The sequence below is a fragment of the Herpailurus yagouaroundi genome, unplaced genomic scaffold, assembly GCF_014898765.1.
Source record: "Herpailurus yagouaroundi ecotype Mexico unplaced genomic scaffold, PumYag 159, whole genome shotgun sequence".
Lineage (NCBI taxonomy): Eukaryota > Metazoa > Chordata > Mammalia > Carnivora > Felidae > Herpailurus > Herpailurus yagouaroundi.
Genome location: NW_024412400.1, coordinates 79,773,185 through 79,792,183, shown reverse-complemented (window position 1 = coordinate 79,792,183; position 18,999 = coordinate 79,773,185). Strand labels below are relative to the sequence as shown.

Genomic DNA, 18,999 nt, shown 5'->3' with positions numbered 1-18,999 from the left:
GGGTTAGAGGTGTATTCCAAGCACAGTTGATTTCAGAGCAAAATCTTGAAAGGCACATGGGTGCTACTGTGATAATCTGGGGAAAGGAGCAATGTCCTCACCAGGGAACAGTGCAGGTTAAAGTCATGGAAGCTGCGGAGAATCCCATGGATATTCCAGGAATGCAGGCTCTGTCTCAGAGGTTCATGAGATGATCATGGAAAGAGGCAGGGGCCAGATTACAAAAAAGCCTTCTAGCTTATGCAGAGGATTGTGGATTTTACCCAGAATGAAGACATCCTCCAAGGATTTTAACAACAGAGATCTGGCATGAATGGATTTGCATTTTTGGAAAGTCATTCTGGAAGAAGGACAGAGAATGGGATGGAAGAAGGTGAGAATAATTAAACCACATAGGCAGAAGATGCTTAGGGTTGGAACTGAGGCAGCAGGACAGCGAAGGGGGGTAGAAGTCTACCATGGTTGACTCAGTAAGATCAGAGGATGACAAGACAGAAAGGTGAGGGGAAGGGAGCAGCCACCCAGAGTGAGCCCCAGTTTCCAAGGTTGGGTGATTGGGTAGATAGATGGTGATATCATTCGCCAGGGTGACAATGCTGAGACAGGTTGAGTCTGAGGTAACTTTAACATGTCCAACTGCCTTTTGGATCAAAAGTCACTGACCTACGTGGGTCTGAAGCTCAGGAGTTCTGAATTGAACGTAACCCCTGGGACCCATGAGCACAAAGACAATGAAGGTGGCCAAAGACAGAGCTACAATACTAACACATATGAGATGTACAGAGAACAGGAGCCAGCAAAGCAGCCGTGAGGAGAGGCCAGAGAGGCAGGGGAAGAATGAAGGAAGCAAGAGTGGTCAACAGTGGCAGTACCACAGAGGCCAGAGCAGAGCAGTGGTAAAAAGAAATGAATTGGCCCCCACGGACCTGGGTGAGAACAGCTTCTGTCAGACTGAAATGGGCTAAGAAGCCCGAAGAAGGTAAGGCAAGGCAAGGCAGAGAAGGAAAGGGGAAACTGCACGCCGTCCGAGAAGGACACGTGGGTGTGTGTCTTACTTCCCCTACTAGACGACAGGCTTCCAGAACGGTGCTGTCCAGCAAAAGCATAAGGCAAGCCATAAATGTAATTTGTCATCTGCTAGCACAACCCATATTTTTAAACAGCAAGACAAACTAATTGTAATGATACACTTCATTTAACCCATGTAACCAAAATATTACCACTTCATAAGTAATGAACATAAAATTTATCAGTAAAGCATTTTATGTTTTCTTTTCTATAAAGCCTTTGAAATCTGATGAATGTTTCACACTTACAGCCCATCTCAATTCGAACTGGCCATACCTTATATCCTCAACAGCCACATGTCATTCTGATTTAACTATGATGAATCAGGGCTCAGCATGGAAGTCGGCCCACTGTAAACCTGACATAAAACAAAAATGATGAAGTGAATGGATAGGTGACAGACAGAAGGATGGATGGATGGATGGATGGATGGATGGATGGATGGATGGACTGTCTGTCCTCCACTGAGAAAATCCGTGAACTCTCCATGGTTTCTTTCCTTCTATCAACTGTATTTTAAATTCCAATCTTGAGTCATGTTGAACTAGAGCCCCGGATGAGTTTAAGATGAATTCAAACAGCCTCATTTCCCATTCCTTCTCAACTTCTTCTCTTCCTTCAAAAATCACAAATGTTGTCAGTCTCTCTCATTTTCTTACAGCAAAACAACTCTGTCAAACACTAATCAGAAGACCTACTCCTTAAGGGGCACCTGGGTGGCTCAGTCGGCTGAGAGTCCGACTCTTGATTTCAGTTTAGGTCATGATCCCAGGGTTGTGGGATTGAGACCCGCGTTGGGCTCTGCACTGAGCATGGAGACGGCTTGGGATTGTCTCTCCCTCTGCCCCTTCCCCATTCGTTTCCTCTCTCTCTCTTTCTCTCTTGCTCTCACTCGCCCTCTCTCTCTCTCAAAAACTAAAAAATAAAAAATTTTTAATTAAAAAAAAAAATAAGATGACCACTCACATATATCTCAAGCAGGCCACTTCACCTCTCTGAGCTTCCATTTCCCCCACCATAAGAATTTAACCTTATATAGTCTGCATATCTCGTAGACTCACTGTACAACTCAAACTAGTAAAGACACTAAAATATTATACAGAAGTAGGGTGTCCCCCAGAAGTCTCCCTGTGTTATCACTATATGCCATACGACCTTGCAACATTATAAGCTTCAATCATGTCTCCACACATACATTCGTAACAAGAAAAACCCTGCAAGAAAACATCGGTATTTTAATTTGCAACATCACTGTCCTTCCCTTCTCCCTTCAAAAACCACAGAAGGTGTGCTCACTCTGATTTTCCTAGAGAAACACAACTGGGTTTTCCGAGAGTGATCACACCGTAAGCTTTGCCTACAAAGTGAAGCCTTACAAATGCTGGTCAGGGTGTGACCACGCCCGGGGGATGGTGTGGTTGGAGACTTAATCACCCGTCTACAGAGAGCACAGAGAAAACGTGCCTTAATGTACAGACGTGAGTTCGAGTTCAATAGTGAAAATCTTCTCCACCCCACCCAACCTCCAAGAGCTCCATGGTAACAACTATCTGGTTTCATTCTCCTTTTTGAATATGAAACACAGAGATACTGGAGGGATTACAAAAGGTAAGAAGCTGAAATGAGGTGAAATGAGGACTTCTTAGAGACACAGTTGCCAACTTAGAGAAAAAAAACAATGAAGACGATCCATTTGTTTCTTTTGTTGATCAGGGTCACCATCCACAGACCCGATGGAAAAACAACCTCCTTCAGGGACGCCTGCGTGGTTCAGTCGGTTAAGCATCCAACTTCGGCTCAGGTCGTGATTTCATGGTTCAAGAGTTTGAGCCCCGCGTCATCAGGCTCTTTGCTGACAGCTTCTGTGTCAGCTTCAGATTCTGCGTCTCCTTCTGTCTCTGCCCCTCCCCTGCTCGTTCTCTGTCTCTCTGTCTCTGTCTCTCTCTCAAAAATAAACATAAAAAAAAAAAAAAACCTCCTCCAAAACTCTGTGGCTAATCGACCAAGAAGGAGGGCCACTCACAGACCCCTAAGATGAGCAGCGAGCACCCTAATTTAGCAGGAAAGGAACAACAAGAACAAGAAAGATGTGTGGAGGCCCTGAGACGGGGTAGGGAGCTGGAGGGCTGGAGACCATGGGGACACAGTACACGAGAGGCAAAGCACAGCTTTAAATCTTGTTGGTCAAAATCCCAATCTTCTGCTGTTTCTCTTTATGTGATCCCCCTTCTTTAACGTTTATTTGTTTATTATTATGCGGGGGGAGGGGCGAGAGGCAGAGAGAAGAAGAGAGAGAGAATCCCAAACAGCCCTCCTCCATCAGTACAGAGGCTGAGGGAGGGCTCGAACTCAGGAAACCGTGAAATCATGACCTGACCCAGACGCTCAACCGACTGAGCCACCCAGGCGCCCCAACCCCCCTTTTTAAAGTCAAATCAAAAAATTACCCACTGACTGATCCAGCTAAACAAAGCTATTGATATACAGGTTGCAAAGTATGCCAAGGAAAAATTTTAAAAGCAGATAAACTCTGTTGCAAATGTCATTTAATCCAAACTCTGTCCTACCAGCAAAAGATAAATTCTTGTTCCACTTAGTATTTCTCAGTCACACATTCTCCAGGGCCAGTAAAACTCTTGTGGCAAAGCAGACCTCACAACCAGTTTCCCCCCAGACCATGCACAGACTTATGCCCTCACCAGCCATGTATTAAAGAAAAAAACAGAAAACACTAACATATCATGGCATGTAATACCTTAAGTGGCAGTGAAAAGCAGGGTCAGTTTATAAAATCTTGCTGTTGCTGTTTAACAAACATTTATTGGGGGGTTGGGGGGTGGTACCTGGGTGGCTCAGTCGATTAAGCGTCCGACTTTGGCTCAGGTCATGATCTTGAGGTCTGTGAGTTGAAGCCCCGCGTCAGGCTCTGTGCTGACAGCTCAGAGCCTGGAGCCTGCTTCAGATTCTGTGTCTCCCTCTCTCTCTGACCCTGTCCCACTCACACTCCGTGCCTCTCTCTCTCTCTCAAACTAAAATAAACATTTAAAAAAAAATTTTTTTAAACACTTGTCCTATGCCAGGCAATTTTCTAAGCACTTTACAAATATTAATTCATTTAACCTTCCCAAGAACCCCTATGAAGTAGGTACCATTATCATTATTTCCATTTCACAGATGAGGAAACTGAGGCCCGTTAACACAGAACTAGACAGTGGCAGAGCTGAAAAGTGTACCTAAGCAATCTGGCTCGAGGTCGATGCTCGTGACCATCATGCTTCGCCGCCTCTCAGTTGATCTTGTTTGTCTTCCCCATTTTTACTGTTGGGGGTGGGGTACCAGAACCCAAATAGTACACTCACTATCATCAGTACAACTGATACATTCTCTCCCTGAAATTACAGGACAAGCCACATCCTAACCAGGAACAGTATTATTGGTTTACTCTGGGAAAGCCCTGTCACAAGACCAGAAACATGCAGCATCCATGTGATCACCATATTACCTCTGTCATTATCAGAGTGAAGAGTGAAGGTCAAGTGGAAGGCTCGGGGACAGCAGGAGATAGACTGCAGCAGCCATCTCTCCACCAGTGGTCTTGTCAAGGGGACCGGAAGGCACCTGAGCCGAGGCTTCCTCTTCCCTGAGCTCTGCCACTGCTTGGAGCAAGGACTCTCCGGTCCTCATTTTGCAGAAGAAGATACCAATGGCCCCATTTGCTGTTACACGTTACACTTCCATGCAAGAAAAACACCGGTTCCTCATACATGTCACTGCAAATTCATAGGACACAGAGGCTACATGGCGTAAGAGTGGAGCGTTCAGGCTTTGCGGTCGGACAGGTTAGAGTTCAAAGCCTGTGCACGTCACTGTGTGACACGGTGCAAGCCCCACACTGGTTCTGACTTAACCTGTGCGAGGAGGGAATGATGAAAATCCCTATCTCATGGGGTTGCTGGGAGATCAGAGACCATGAGAGCAAACTGCGTGACACCTGGCACCCGGCAGCTGTTATTTAAAATAAAAATGAAGTGGGGCGCCTGGGTGGCTCAGTCAGTTAAGCGTCCGACTTCGGCTCAGGTCAGGATCTCGCGGTCTGTGAGTTCGAGCTCCGCATCGGGCTCTGTGCTGACCGCTCGGAGCCTGGAGCCTGCTTTGGATTCTGTGTCTCCCTCTCTCTCTTCCCCTCCCCCACTTGTACTCTATATCTGTCTCTCTCTCAAAAATAAATAAACATAAAAAAAAAAAAAAAAAGAATTTCTCCAGGTGCCTGGGTGGCTTAGTCGGTTAAGTGACCAACTTCAGCTCAGGTCATGATCTCTCAGTCTGTGAGTTCGAGCCCCGCGTCAGGCTCTGTGCTGATGGCTCAGAGCCTGGAGCCTGTTTCAGATTCTGTGTCTCCCTCTCTCTCTGACCCTCCCCTGTTCATGCTCTGTCTCTCTCTGTCTCGAAAATAAATAAACGTTAAAATAAATAAATAAATGAATAAATAAATAAATAAATAAATAAATAAAACAAAATAAAATAAAAATGAAGATAAAACATGCCTGCTCCTTCCCGGTCCAGATCTGTCCAGATCTTTCCCCTTCCCCTGTGAGAGGGATAAAATGGACATGGGGCCCCACCTCCTTCCTCCCTGCTCAATGGTACCACTGTGCTCACTCACAGTCCCCTGAGCACAAAATCCTTTAGGCCCCAAGCCCTCAGTCAGTCAAGTTCTATGTTGTTTCACATGCTGGTGCTCTTGCTCATGTTCTCCCTTTAACCTAGAAAGTTCTTTACCGTACTCCTATTCATCTCACAAGACCCAGCTCCACATCACTGACTCCGTGAGGCTTTTCCAGTCATTCTCTCCTTTGTGCGTTGGGTGCACATCAACTATTACACTGGTGACATGAAAGGCAATGGCACACCCAATACAAGGCCACAAGGCACCAGTACACAGAGATATGGTCACACGCACTGCTAAAATATTTCAGTATTTCCTTGCCTCTTGTTAAAAAGCTTCTGTTTCAAGGCCCCCAAGCGTCCTCACAACACCCCAATTTTCCCAATCCCTCCCTTAAGACCCCAGATCCTCTCCAAAATCTATGAACAAAATGGTTCCCCTGGAAGAGCTGGTGCCCCTTCAGTCTGGGTGGCTCAGTTGGTTACACATCTGGCTTCGGCTCAGGTGATGATGTCGTGGTTCATGAGTTCAAGCCCCATGTCGGGCTCTGTGCCACCAGCTCGGAGCCTGGAGCCTGCTTCGGATTCTGTGTCTCCCTCTCTCTTTCTGACCCTCCCCTGCTCACACTCTGTCTCTGACTCTCTCAAAAATAAATACACACTAAAAAATAATAACAATACATAAATAAGTATCACCATATACATGAATAACTAACCTGCTAAACTAAATGCTGATCTGCATATTTGTGGACAGGGACTGATATTAATTACTGGGTAGTATCTCCTTAAGGGCCAGAAGCACATGATTTCTCAACAACCAGAACACTGAGCACAGAGCAAGCTTAGAGCAAACACTGAACGGATTCACAAGGTCTTCCTCCTCAGCCATGGCCCAGCACATAGCAGGCCTTCAATACGTTCTTGCTGTCCACCTGCCCGACTGCCCTACTGTGTGTAAATCTGGACCCAATCTGCCTCCTGCCTCCCCCAGACACCCAGTCCACCTCACTGGCCCCAGCTGCTGTGTACCCATCCCTCCTTCTCTCCTCCAGTAGCCCAACCTTGTGGCCAGCTCTCAGCCACACGCTTCCAGAGGTCCAGATGCTGGCAAACCCAACCCACACTTGCCCAAGACTGGCCTGGGGGTCCTCATTCTTGGACTAAGGGAGTGGCCATAAAAAATATGTTCCCTCAAGGCACACGTGAGATCTCCATTTAAAAGTTAACCAAAACTGGGGCTCCTGGGTGGCTCAGTCGGTTAAGTGTCCGACTTCAGCTCAGGTCATGATCTCGCGATTCGTGGGTTTGAGCCCCGCATTGGGCTCTGTGATGACAGCTCAGAGACTAGAGCCTGCTTTGGATTCTGTGTCTCCCTGTCTCTCTGCCCCACCCATGGCTCACACTCTGTCTCTCAAAAATAAATAAACATTTAAAAAATAAAAATAAAAAAATAAAAGTTGACCAAAACTGTTAAAAACATTTCTTGTATTTTCATAAACTGATCTTTTAAAAATGGTTGCATATCACATCGATTCACTTTCTCTTTCCTCATCGTCCAGTGTGGCAGGAAGGACAGGGTCTCCTGTCCTTGATATTAATGATGGGGAGGGGACTTCTCCAAGAAACACAGTTGGCTCATAGCATGACAGGGGCTAAAGTCTAACCTCAAGCATCTTAGTCCAGAGCTGTTTGGTTTCCTTGGGCCAGTTCGGCTCAGTAATGCACAATCTTACTGAGCTAGGATGTGTTGGACTAGGATGTAAACATACCACATGTGGCTCCGTCCCACCCCCCCTCCCCACCCCCAGTCCCCTAATGCTGCTTTGCTCTCCTGCCTAGCACCTTTCACTCTTTGAAAGCAGGGATGTTTACTTGTGTGTTGTCCATTTCAATTCCCAGACTGCAAGCAGGATAAGGCCTTGGACCGTGTCTGTCCCCTTCGCTGGGGCACACTGGACCATGCAAAGAAAAGGGAATCTGGAGCCAGATCCAACAGCAACTCCTTGAACCATCGGTCACCAGCAGCCTCACCACGGACAAATAACTCAATCTCTCCAAGCCCCAATCTCTTCATCCTTAACATCCAAATAATGACACCTACTTCCTATGTGTTTGGAAGCAGTTTAAAAAAAGAATATTCACCAGTGCTCCATACACAATAAGCAGTCAATTGATGCCTGCTTCTCCCTTTTGCTAGTCGTCACCAGTGGTGCCTCCTTCACCCCCTACCTACCCTCCGAAAGCTCCTTCCCCTATCAGTCACGGCAATGCTAGGGCCACAAATTGCCCTTTCCCACCTCAAGGTGTCAGCTCCTCCCACAGACCCTTTCCAAGGCAGGTTATCTACAAGGGGGACCCGGGCAGAGCTCACAGTTGAAGCCAACCACATTTTCGTATCCGCCAAGCTCTGACCTACTTCCCAGCCGAACTAAAGAAGGTGACACTAGTAATGATTCAGCAAGGGCTTTCTTATTTTTTTCGAGTCATCTTGGACATGGGACATAACCCAGAATCATGAACTCATGGAGCTCAGAGGTGCAGGGTCCACAAAGCCAAGCCCACAAAGTCCAACTCTGTTACTTTACAGATATAGACTCTGTGTCCTAGAGAATGGAAGTATCTTAGCCAAAAAGAAACCCCCAAATTCCCCCAAAGTTTAGAAACAAGAGCATGGTTCCAGTTCTAACCTAACAAAGGGTGTCTGGCTTGCCCAGCACTTTCTCTCATCTCAGAAAGGATCCCTTATGTCTCAGAGCTTAAATTCCTCCTGATTCCATTCCAGACAAATGTATTCTCTCGATTATTAAATATTCTGCATCTTTCTAGACGATGAGAGAATTTCTCTAATTTCTAGCCCTGAAAGTACAGTGACACACCTAGAAATAAAACTGCAAATATTTTAAATTATAATAGATGATATAAGAAAAACCAATAGACTAGAAGTGAGGAGGTATGAAGACAAGACTTAGTTCTGCCTCTAACTATTCCTATGACTTGAAATGAGACCTTCTCCCCTCTGGATCTCCTTTTCCTCATATTAAAGTGGGACTGCTGGACCAGGTCCTCTCCAGCTGTGATATTCTAGATCTATGCATCTCATGTCACCTTTAATACATTATCATCACCCACTATCCAAAACAACGCGACTGTGACTCATTAAGCTCAGAACCGAATGCAACTGGAAAGGTATTCTTTAACACGTAACCAGTGTTCGTCAATGAACTGCAACGCTTTTTGCAAAGCAAGGGTTCCACTCTTACATAATTGCGTCACGTGGACATTGTAAATACCATAAAGCAAATATTGCCAGACTGAGGAAGTTGTATAATAATGCAAAGCTATGGGGTTATAATAAAACAATAAGTCAGTCTCTTCAATATTATCACAATTTAGGCTTCTTGTGACAGTGGATTTTTCACAGTGGTACCTTTATTCTAATAACCCTGCCGCTGCTCAAGCCCCTTCTTTAGAAACTAGGTGGGGGAAAAAAAGGAAGAAAGGAAGGAAGGAAGGAAGGAAGGAAGGAAGGAAGGAAGGAAGGATGGAAGGGAGGGAGGAAGGAAGGAAGGAAGGAAGGAAGAAAGAAAGAAAGAAAGAAAAAGAAAGAAAGAAAGAAAGAAACTATGTGTACAAGCAGATGTAGAGTTTACAGAATATTCTCAACGGGAATATTTGGGAATATTCTGGGATATTCTGGGAATATCTCTTTGATTTTTGAGAATGATTCTGATTTATCCAACAGTCACTGAAAGACAATTCCAGTGAATAAAGGTGATCCAGTTGGAGGTGATCATGAATAATACTTGGCCAAAAAAAAAAAAAAAATACACAAAGCTCGTGAGTGATAACAGCATCATGGGCATAAGTCACACATCTCCAGCTGAGCCTAGAGGGTGATTTCTAGGCAGTATTAGCTTTACAGTAAGACACACAAGATCTTCCTAAGCTCCCAAGAAAACTCAACATGTTGATTCAGAGGTGGTACTGCTCTCTTGCTTCCTACTGCTCCTTTTCCCCCCAAGAAGTTTCTTAATAAGAAATGTTAAGTGATCCCTACTAGAATCCAACACAAGCATTATCATGGAACTACGTCCTTAAAGATGATGCCACAGGTTTCCCAGTTATCTTTCCCTATGAAGCACTCGTAAAAGAAATTAAGGAAAAAGGCTTAATGCATCAAAATGTTCATAACAGTGTCATTTATAAGAGCAGAAATTGGTAATGATCCAAATCCAAAAAATATGTAAATGGCTAAATTTAAAAATAGTACATCTAATCAATGGATCATGAGTGGCCATTATAAAGAGAATTATAAAGTAAACTGGAAATGTTAATAAACATGCAATGGAAAAAAAAAAAAAAAGACCAAACAAAACTGTCTGGTAAGAATATGTTTAAGAAAATATTGGTGGGGTACCTGGGTGGCTCAGTTGGTTAAGTGTCCGACTCTGAATTTTGGTTCAGGTCATGATCTCAGGGTCGTGCGATCGAGCTTTGTGTTGGGCTCTGCAGCAGAGCCTGCTTAAGATTCCCTGTCTCTCCCTCTCTCTCTGCCCTTCCCTTGCCTGAGTGCGTGCTCTCTCTCTCTGTCTCTAAAAAAAATAATTAATTAATTTTTTAAAAGAAAATATTGGTGGATAATATTTTAATAATATATTCACTTTTGCATAATAATGACGGTGACTAATAGCTAATAGCATGACTCAGGACTCCTCCAGGAGAGCCTGGAAATACTTGAAACTCTGATAAAGCCTGGAGATTTAAATAGAAGAAGGCAATCAGAAACTCCAGAACAAAACAAAAGACTGCATAAGAAATCATGACCAAATTTAGAGAAACCAGCCCAACATAAAAGAAAAAGTTAATGAACTTCAAAAACACAGAAGAGACTCCAAGCAGGCAAGAGAACAACTAGAAAGGCAGAAGATATATGGGATATATGGGTAGAAAATACTTAATTTTCTTCTTCCAACCAAACAATACAACCTCAAACTCCAAGAATATTAAAAAACATTCTTCTCATTGTGCAAACAAAACAAAAAACCTGGGACGATTTTAAACAACTAGAGGAGAACAAGAAGAATCTTATTAGATTTTGATGCTAAGGGAAAGTTTGGTCCCCTGTGAGTGGCTTGAAGGTGGTGACCTCAGAACCCTAGAAAAGGAAATGAAACCACAGCACATGACTTAGCCCCGTATTGAGCAATACTTACCTAGAAATCATACTAAATGTTGTTGATTGTTTTCAGCTCTTGAAGTCAACCCACAGACATAGCACAGAAGGCAGAAGTTGCAAAACCATGTACAGTGCATTTTACATTATCAATCATAAATGCCGGAGAGGTAAATGTCACATAAAATGTAAGTGACAAATTAGGAGTAAAAGTGCGACAGGAAAGGTGGAGAGAATCCCCAGCATCTTCATTGTACAAAATGGCGGGTGAGGAGAGACAGTCAAAAGTTGCCATAGCAAGAAACGGAGATTTGTGCACATGACATAAACTTAGAAAGGAAATTAACAGACAGCAGATCTGTGATGTAACTATCAAACACTGGGCAGGAGGATGAAAAGTATCAGTGGGTGTAAACAAGCTAGTCCTTGGGGCGCCTGGGTGGCTCGGTCGGTTAAGCGTCTGACTTCGGCTCAGGTCATGATCTCACGGTCCATGAGTTCGAGTCCCGCGTCGGGCTCTGTGCTGACAGCTCAGAGCCTGGAGCCTGCTTCAGATTCTGTGTCTCCCTCTCTCTCTGACCCTCCCCCGTTCATGCTCTGTCTCTCTCTGTCTCAAAAATAAACAAACATTAAAAAAAATAGATAAAAAAAACAAGCTAGTCCTTGCATATCACAAAAGTCAGCAGGCATATATATGTAACTAATAACTCAAAAACTAAAGACATACGCACATTGCTTAGAGACAGGACAATAACCATGCGCAGAATTAAAAACAAAAACAAAACAAACCAAAAAAAAAAGAATTAAAAACAAAAAATGGTTACAATCGGGGAATGGACCCGAAATAGGACATTTATAAATGCTTTTGTATTATTTCATTTTATTTTTACTAAGAACATTTATTTTCAATCTTTTAAAACTAAAAAAATAAAAAGTGCTAATTTCCAAGGAAAATGAAAGAGCTACAAATAGCGTGACCCAGAGGTCAGAAAAGTCAAATGCGAGGCAGCTTTCTTGGGGAAGCCATGACGAAATGACACTCTTGTGGACATCACGGAGTACACAAGGCCCTCTTTGAAAGCCACTCTGACCCTCTTTCCCCTTCTCCAGATCTTTAACTCTCCCTTAAAGTCCACATAAAAAATTCGGAAGAGTTAATGCCCCTCAACTCTCCTTGCTGGATTCAAAATAAAAAGCAGCCCCTAATGAAAACCTGAAAATATAAAGAATCCCTGAGGAAATCCCAAAATCAACAGACAGCTCAGGCTGCGTAGCCCTGTGGCCTAGAAGCGCACCAGGGCCTGGAGGTTGGAGCTATAATTAGCTGCTTCTGGGCAGACAACAAGGACTCCTGTTCCCTGGAAAGGAGGTAATTAAAGGAGGCAGATTTAGGCCTGAGGTGGTAAGTCTCAAGGAACTGTGGCTCCGGGCAATCCCAACCTGCACCCTGAATGAGGAAATAGGAACCCGCAGGCCTGACGCTCCATTCCTGAACCATTTTTTCTTCTCCTCTCAGATTCTAAAGCCAGGGGAATGCCAGCCTTCAGCCCGATCATTTTTTTTTCAGTCACCTAAGACCCATTTACTGGGGCACCCACTCCCATGGGCCCCGCACTGTGCTCGGTGCCACAAGGAGGGCAGAGGCAAATGACACGGAAACCCTGACCTCAGGGAGCTGACAGGTGAGAAGTTCCTGAGCGTAACTCACAGCACACAGCCCCAGGTAAGAGATGAGCCACATCACAAGAGAAGGAGATGAAGCCACTGCCTGCTGGGATGCCTGGGGAGGGTGTCCTAGAAACCACGCAGAGGCTCGATCGGCACAAATGGAAATAATAACATGCGAAGGAACGGTGGCTTTCTAGAAAGTAGAAATTACGTGAGCAAAGGCACACAGCCGGCAAACCGAGGGGCTCGTGGCAGGAAAGGAGAGTTACCCCCTCCCCTGGAACAAGGGTGGGTAAAGGAGATTAATGTTCATGACTCATTCACGGGGTGCCTCCCACATGCTAGCGTGGGTGCTCGACAGACATTCTCGCCAATCCCTGCAACACCCTGCAGGGTAAGCCCCCTACTATACAGACCAAGAAGCTGGAGCTCGGGGAGGAGAAACCACTTGCCCAAGGTCCCAGAGCTCTAAAGTGACAGAGAACAAATTCAAAACCCGGTCGCTCTGGCTCTAAAACCCAAGCCTTTTCTCCCTGTGCCACCAAAAGGAGTAGAGAAAGAAGGCATCTCTGCCGACAGGGCTAAGGGGACAGACAGGCTAGTGACCATCTGCAAACACTGCTCAAGAGCTCAGAGCAACACTGTCACGGACTTCTGTCTTCAGGGATTTCTGACACCTCGTGCCACACCTGTGCCTGTGCGTAGCGACTCCTTCCCATACCGTCCAACACCTCAGCGGCCACCACCGCACCATGTGGAGCCTTTTCCAAACCCGGGCCCTCGAACGGCATCCAGCTCCCAGGGTTTCAACGCACCCCGGGGTCCTTGCGTTTGGTAAGCAAGAAAAGATCACCCAGCACAACCCACCAAAATCCACGGGCCTGGGTTCCCCTGCCAGGAGCGTAGGTAGCGTCAGGAGTTCCACACCCTGTCTCAGGGCTGAGCACCCGTTCCCTGGAGACCTTTCCAGCACAGCCAAGGCTTCTCGGTGAGTGGCCCGAGACAGCAGCTCTGTCTGACACGACGCTCTGCACACTGCACAGGGAGGTCGGCCTTCCTCGGTTCTTTGCCCATCTGCTTATCTTCCCTGCAAATCCACCAAAACTTGACACGAATAATGCCAAATGTCCTCTGTCTGGGAGGAAAAGAGGCACAGAAGAGGGGAGCCTTCACACAGGACTGCATTGTGACCTCGCAAGGAAACAACGACGTGAGACCCAACTCAGCCACTGAATGGGCCGGCTTCCCCATTCACGAGGCAGCTCCATGATGTGAGGACATCATTTTGGCATCCCAGACAAGAACAAAACACCGAGGGTCTGGGGTCCAGCCACAAAACCACAGCCTGAGCAATGTCCCCCCCCACATCACATCCATGGATCACCTTCTCCCACCACATACCTCATATACACACGCACAGTCCTGGCCCTTTCTTCGGACATCATGACATGTGAACCAAAGCTGGTACTGAGATCACTTACTTAAACATAGCTGCGCAGGGCATGCCTTGGCCCGCGGTTATAAAGGCGCTACACATTAGCAAGTGTAGCGCCTGGCTATCAGCTACCCAGGTACTCATGACATTTTCCCATGAATTCTTCAAAACTTTCCTGCCCAAGAATTTAAGGGGACTTCCCACGCATTCTCTCACTCACCTTCACCGGCCTTATCCTGTAACAGAGGGAAGGAGGAACTTACGTACACGATGAGCACATGAAGGCAGACGAGGGAAGTCCTTCACTCACACATCTGGCAAAAAAATGTACTGAGCAATTGATTGGCGTAGGCATCGTGCCGTGGGGAAGACCCTGGATATGGAGCTGAATAACACAAGGAACCCAACAGGAAGGCATGGACAAGCAAATTATTAAACCATTGTTGGCCCAGCTAACACCATGCCGTCCACCTTTGGTCTGCAGCCTCCACACCACCAGCAAGGCACATTTCCCATAAGCCAGCATTCCTGGGCTGTTCGAACAGAACACGAGAGCGTAACTCATCAGTGTCCCCCAGCACTTCTCCCGGCTGGAAGCAAGAGAAGATAAAGTAGGCACCTGATGGGTTAATAATACACAGCGCAATCTATTTCATACCGAAGGGCGGGAAAAGAAGATAGGGACAAAATGGAACTTTTCCCAAGGGCTCCAAGTCCCCCCCCTCTTCATCAGCTTCCAATCACTAGAAGGAGACCAAAGTCCTGTGAATTTCCGAGATCCTTCTGGTCCCACACGCCAAGGCAGCGAATCCAGAGCCATCAGCTTTATCAAGATCAAGGGCAGCAAAGAGGTACCCGACACTTGCCCACCTCAGGCACACCGAGATGAGCAAGTCTGATCTACGCCTTCACCTGCACAGCACCCTCTTCCTGGTAGGCCCCTACCTGACCTTTCCTTCAGGCTCACTGCTGCTCATCCTTAGCTGGAGGTCGGCTCTGCCCCCTCCAGCCACAGTGGCCACACAGCAAATGCTTACTGAACGAAAGAAGGCACCCTTGCTTTTTCTCCACCAGCCTGCAAAAACTTGGTTTAGCAGATCCTATAAACTTTGGGAAGAAGGTCAAGAGACTCACTCTCCAACTCCTTTATCATCCGAGGCCCTCGACACCAGGGCCCGAGCTGCCTTGCCTGCTAAGCTCCCAGGCCACGCTTGTCCTCTGCCGGCACGGCTCTCATGGCTGGAAGCAGGCCACACAAAATCAAAACCTTCAGCACCTGGCCAGCGCCCAGTCTACCTACATCCCCATCTAATGCGCTCGGTATCTTGCTTTATGACTGGAGCTTCCAATTATATTCACAACATTGTGGCCAGCTCAGTCCCCATCTGACGGTCTCCTCAAGCACCTCCGATGGCCAGAAATGTCTGCCCATTTGATGCAGGCCACCCCATTTCCTGGTATCCCTTACCACGTGTCCCTGAATCGTGAGCTCAATCTAACCCCGTGGGCTTTTTGGTTAAACCCCTGGGAGCGGCCGAGGGGAGGAAATCAACACAGAAGCAGCCAGGGAAGCAGTGTCCATGACAAATGAGATCGTGGACTTTGAAATCAAGCAGAACTGGGTTCACATCCCAGCCAGCCACTTCGGGGGAAGGCATCCAACCTCCCAGGCCTCTCCTGGCTGTTAAAGGCCTAGCAGAAACATAATGCAGGCAGAGTGCCTGGCACAATGAGCATTCGATGCACAGCAACTCTCCTGGTAACAAGGCTATTCCTGCTTTCCACGGCAGCTGCCACATAAACAGAGCGCCAGTTACACCCCTGGCTTCTCTATGATGTCTGTGCACCTTTCCCTATGATGTCTTTGCAAAGCCTCGGCAAGCATCCCGTTCTGTTTGCCTCTGGCTGGCACAACCCGAAGCAAGGGCTGACCAGGCTTCCCAGGAGAAACCCTGGCACTGAGGAGACTGACAAATCAGAGAGGACGCAGACTCTTATGCTCCTGACTTGAAAGTGCTCTCCACCACTCTGCCAAGGTGAAGGAGGATACGAGATGCTGCGGCAGCTGCCTCGGTCACTTGGAGCTGTTGACATGGCTCACGCCCCTCCAGCAGAGCCCCAGAAACAGGCACCAGGAAGGAAGGAAAGGGAAGAAGAGCACGTGACTTGGTGCCTGGGCCCCGCACCCCGACTGCCAAGTCACTGGCCACCCTGTGACCCGTCTGCTTCGGCGCACTGAGGACCAAGGGGCACCCTCTTCACCAGGGTCTACTTCCTGCCCATCACGGCAGGCTGCCGAGCAGCTCTGGGTCCTGGGAAGTGTGTCCTCAGGTAAAAGACACAGGATCCTGACTGGGTTTTGTACTAAAATCTAGGTCATCCTTAGATGACCAGGACTGGGGTGGGAGCTGGGCATGTACATATTTTTTAAATTCTCTGGCTGATTCTGAAGGCTAAGAATCAGCAGGGGCATCTGGGTGGCTCAGTCAGTTAAGTGTCCAACTTCGGCTTAGGGCTCAGGTCACGATCTCGAGCTTTGTGAGTTCAAGCCCTACATCGGGCCCTCTGCTGGTCAGCTGAGAGCCAGCTTTGGATCGTCTGTCCCCCTCTCTCTGCCCCTCCCCCACTTGTGCTTTCTGTCTCTCTCAAAACAAAGAAGTAAAAATTTAAAAAAAAAAAAAAAAAAAGAATCGGCAACCTTAAAGATCACTCCATCCCCTTCAGCTGAGACCATCGAGCCTCGCCCGTGGCGAACATGTGTCAAGGACTTGGCAGAGGGCCCGGCACACAACAGGTACTATTGAAATGTTTGCTCCTTCTATCATCACATCCATCTCTAGCCAAAAGCCATGGCAACCTCATCTGCTCCACGAGGCAAGATGGCAGCCTGTGTCACATCTGAAACAAACCGTGCTGGCCCTCCTGGCCAGTTCCTGACCTAGTGAATACCCGAGGTTCAGTCCCAAGGGGTTCCTACTACTGACAACAATGGGGGAGGGGATGCCTGTAAGTAAATATGCACCCAAAAGAGCAGAGGTGAACTCTTCCAAGTTCTGCTTCTCAAACCTGAACCTGCACACATCCCTTGAGGTACTTTAGACACAGATTCTGGGGTAGAGCTGAAATTCTTCAGTTTTAACAATTCTCAGGTAATGCTGATGCTCCCAGCACAAGAAACAAACCTTGGAATAGCAATGTTCAGACCACAGGCATTTTGGAGGGGTAAACTCGCACCAATATACTGTGCATCTACCAAGGACCACTCAGGCACCCTGCGGGGCTGGAAAGAAAGAGATAAAAAACACATGAAAAACAGACATCGTGGGGCTCCTGGGTGGCTCACTCAGTTAAGCGACCCGCTTCGGCTCAGGTCACGATCCCACGGTTTGTGAGTTCAAGCCCCGCATCGGGCTCTGTGCCGACAGCTCAGAGCCTGGAGCCTGCTTCGGATTCTGTGTCTCCCTCTCTCTCTCTCTCTCTCTCTCTCTCTCTCTGCCCCTCCCCTGCTCGCATTCTGTCTCTCTTTCTCTCAAAAATAAGTTAAACATTAAAAAAAATTTTTTTGCAAGAAAGAAAAGCAGACATCTCTGCAAATACACAATAACGTGTGCTTTAAATTCTCTATCAGAGGCATGGGCATTCCAGCAAGAACCCGCGGATACTATTTGGGCGACAGAAAACAGAAAACCATGAGGAGCAGTAAGAAGGTAGTTACCTTAGGGAGAAAAACAATTCCAAAATAGTAATGTACAGCATGGTCCCACTTCGGAGGCTAACACCAGGTTGGCAAACTCTTTGTACGACACACTAGGCAGGAATGGCTTTTATATTTTTAGAAGTTTTATTTAAGAAGAAGAAGAACACGTGAGAGACACCATATGAGGCCCACAAGCCTAAAATATTTACTATCTGGACCTTTACAGAAACTGTTCACCAATTCCTGGGCCAGAGAGAGAGAGAGAGAGAGATGGCACACACAATTACACATCACATTTCACACTGCTTTTTGCAAGGAGCTACAGGTGGTTTTTATTTTCTTCTTTGTGCTTCCCCACATGTTCCTAATTGTCTTCGGCGACCATGAGTCATTCTGAAATTAGGGGTGAAAAAAGTTCGTGCCCTTTGAGCAGGCAATTTCACGTCCTAGTACCCTGCCTTATGGTCGGAGGTATAGATAATGAATTTCGTAAAAAGGACATACATCACAGTGCTACTGACAATAATGAAAAATTAGAAACTCAAATGTCAGCTACCAAAACAAACAAAAAAAAAAGATTTAAAAAATTTGGTACATTCTGAAGACAGAGTAACAGGCAGTCATCAAAAATTACATGTATGAATAATCCCTAATGCCGTGAGAAGGGGCTTATGCTGTACAGTTTGGTGAAATGATTGTATACAAAATTGTATACGTAGTAAGACATCAAGTCAGTAAAACGCAAACGCACAAAAAAGTAATGAAAGTAACTCTTCAAGATCATTAAAACAGCACCTGTATCTAAATAGTGAATTTATGAGTGATTCTCATTTCCTTGTTTATTTGGTCCCGAGTATTTGAAATGGTTTACTCTATACAATAAAATTTAGGTTTGTTTTTGCTTTCACCTCTTTGCGGGGGGGGGGGGGGGGGGGGGAAGGGGGCGGTGAGAGGGGGTTCAGGAGGAGACATCTGACTTTGGCTCAGGTCACGATCTCACCTGAGTCGTGAGTTTGAGCCCCGCATCGGGCTCTGCACTCACAGTGCGGAGCTTGCTTGGGATTCTCTCCATCTGCCCCTCCCCAAATTATGCTTTTTCTCTCTCTCTCAAAATAAACTTTTTTAAAAAACGAGGAGGCGACATCTGTGCTGCATCTTGAAGGATGAGCAGGTGTTCATCAGAGAGAAACGACGGACCCTCGGGACCAACGGGAAAGCACATGCTAAGTAAGACACACAGGTGTGCAAGACAGTGTGCCGAGGAACACAGGAAGGAGGAAGCATAGAGTCTGA

The 18,999-nt window shown here is 46.5% G+C and overlaps 1 protein-coding gene across 2 annotated transcripts in view; it reads right to left on the bottom strand.

The window, feature by feature from the left end:
• The window catches only part of LPP (LIM domain containing preferred translocation partner in lipoma), a 692,086-nt gene that overhangs the window by 647,349 nt on the left and 25,738 nt on the right, over positions 1 to 18,999 (bottom strand). The gene's annotated exons all lie outside the window — the stretch shown is intronic.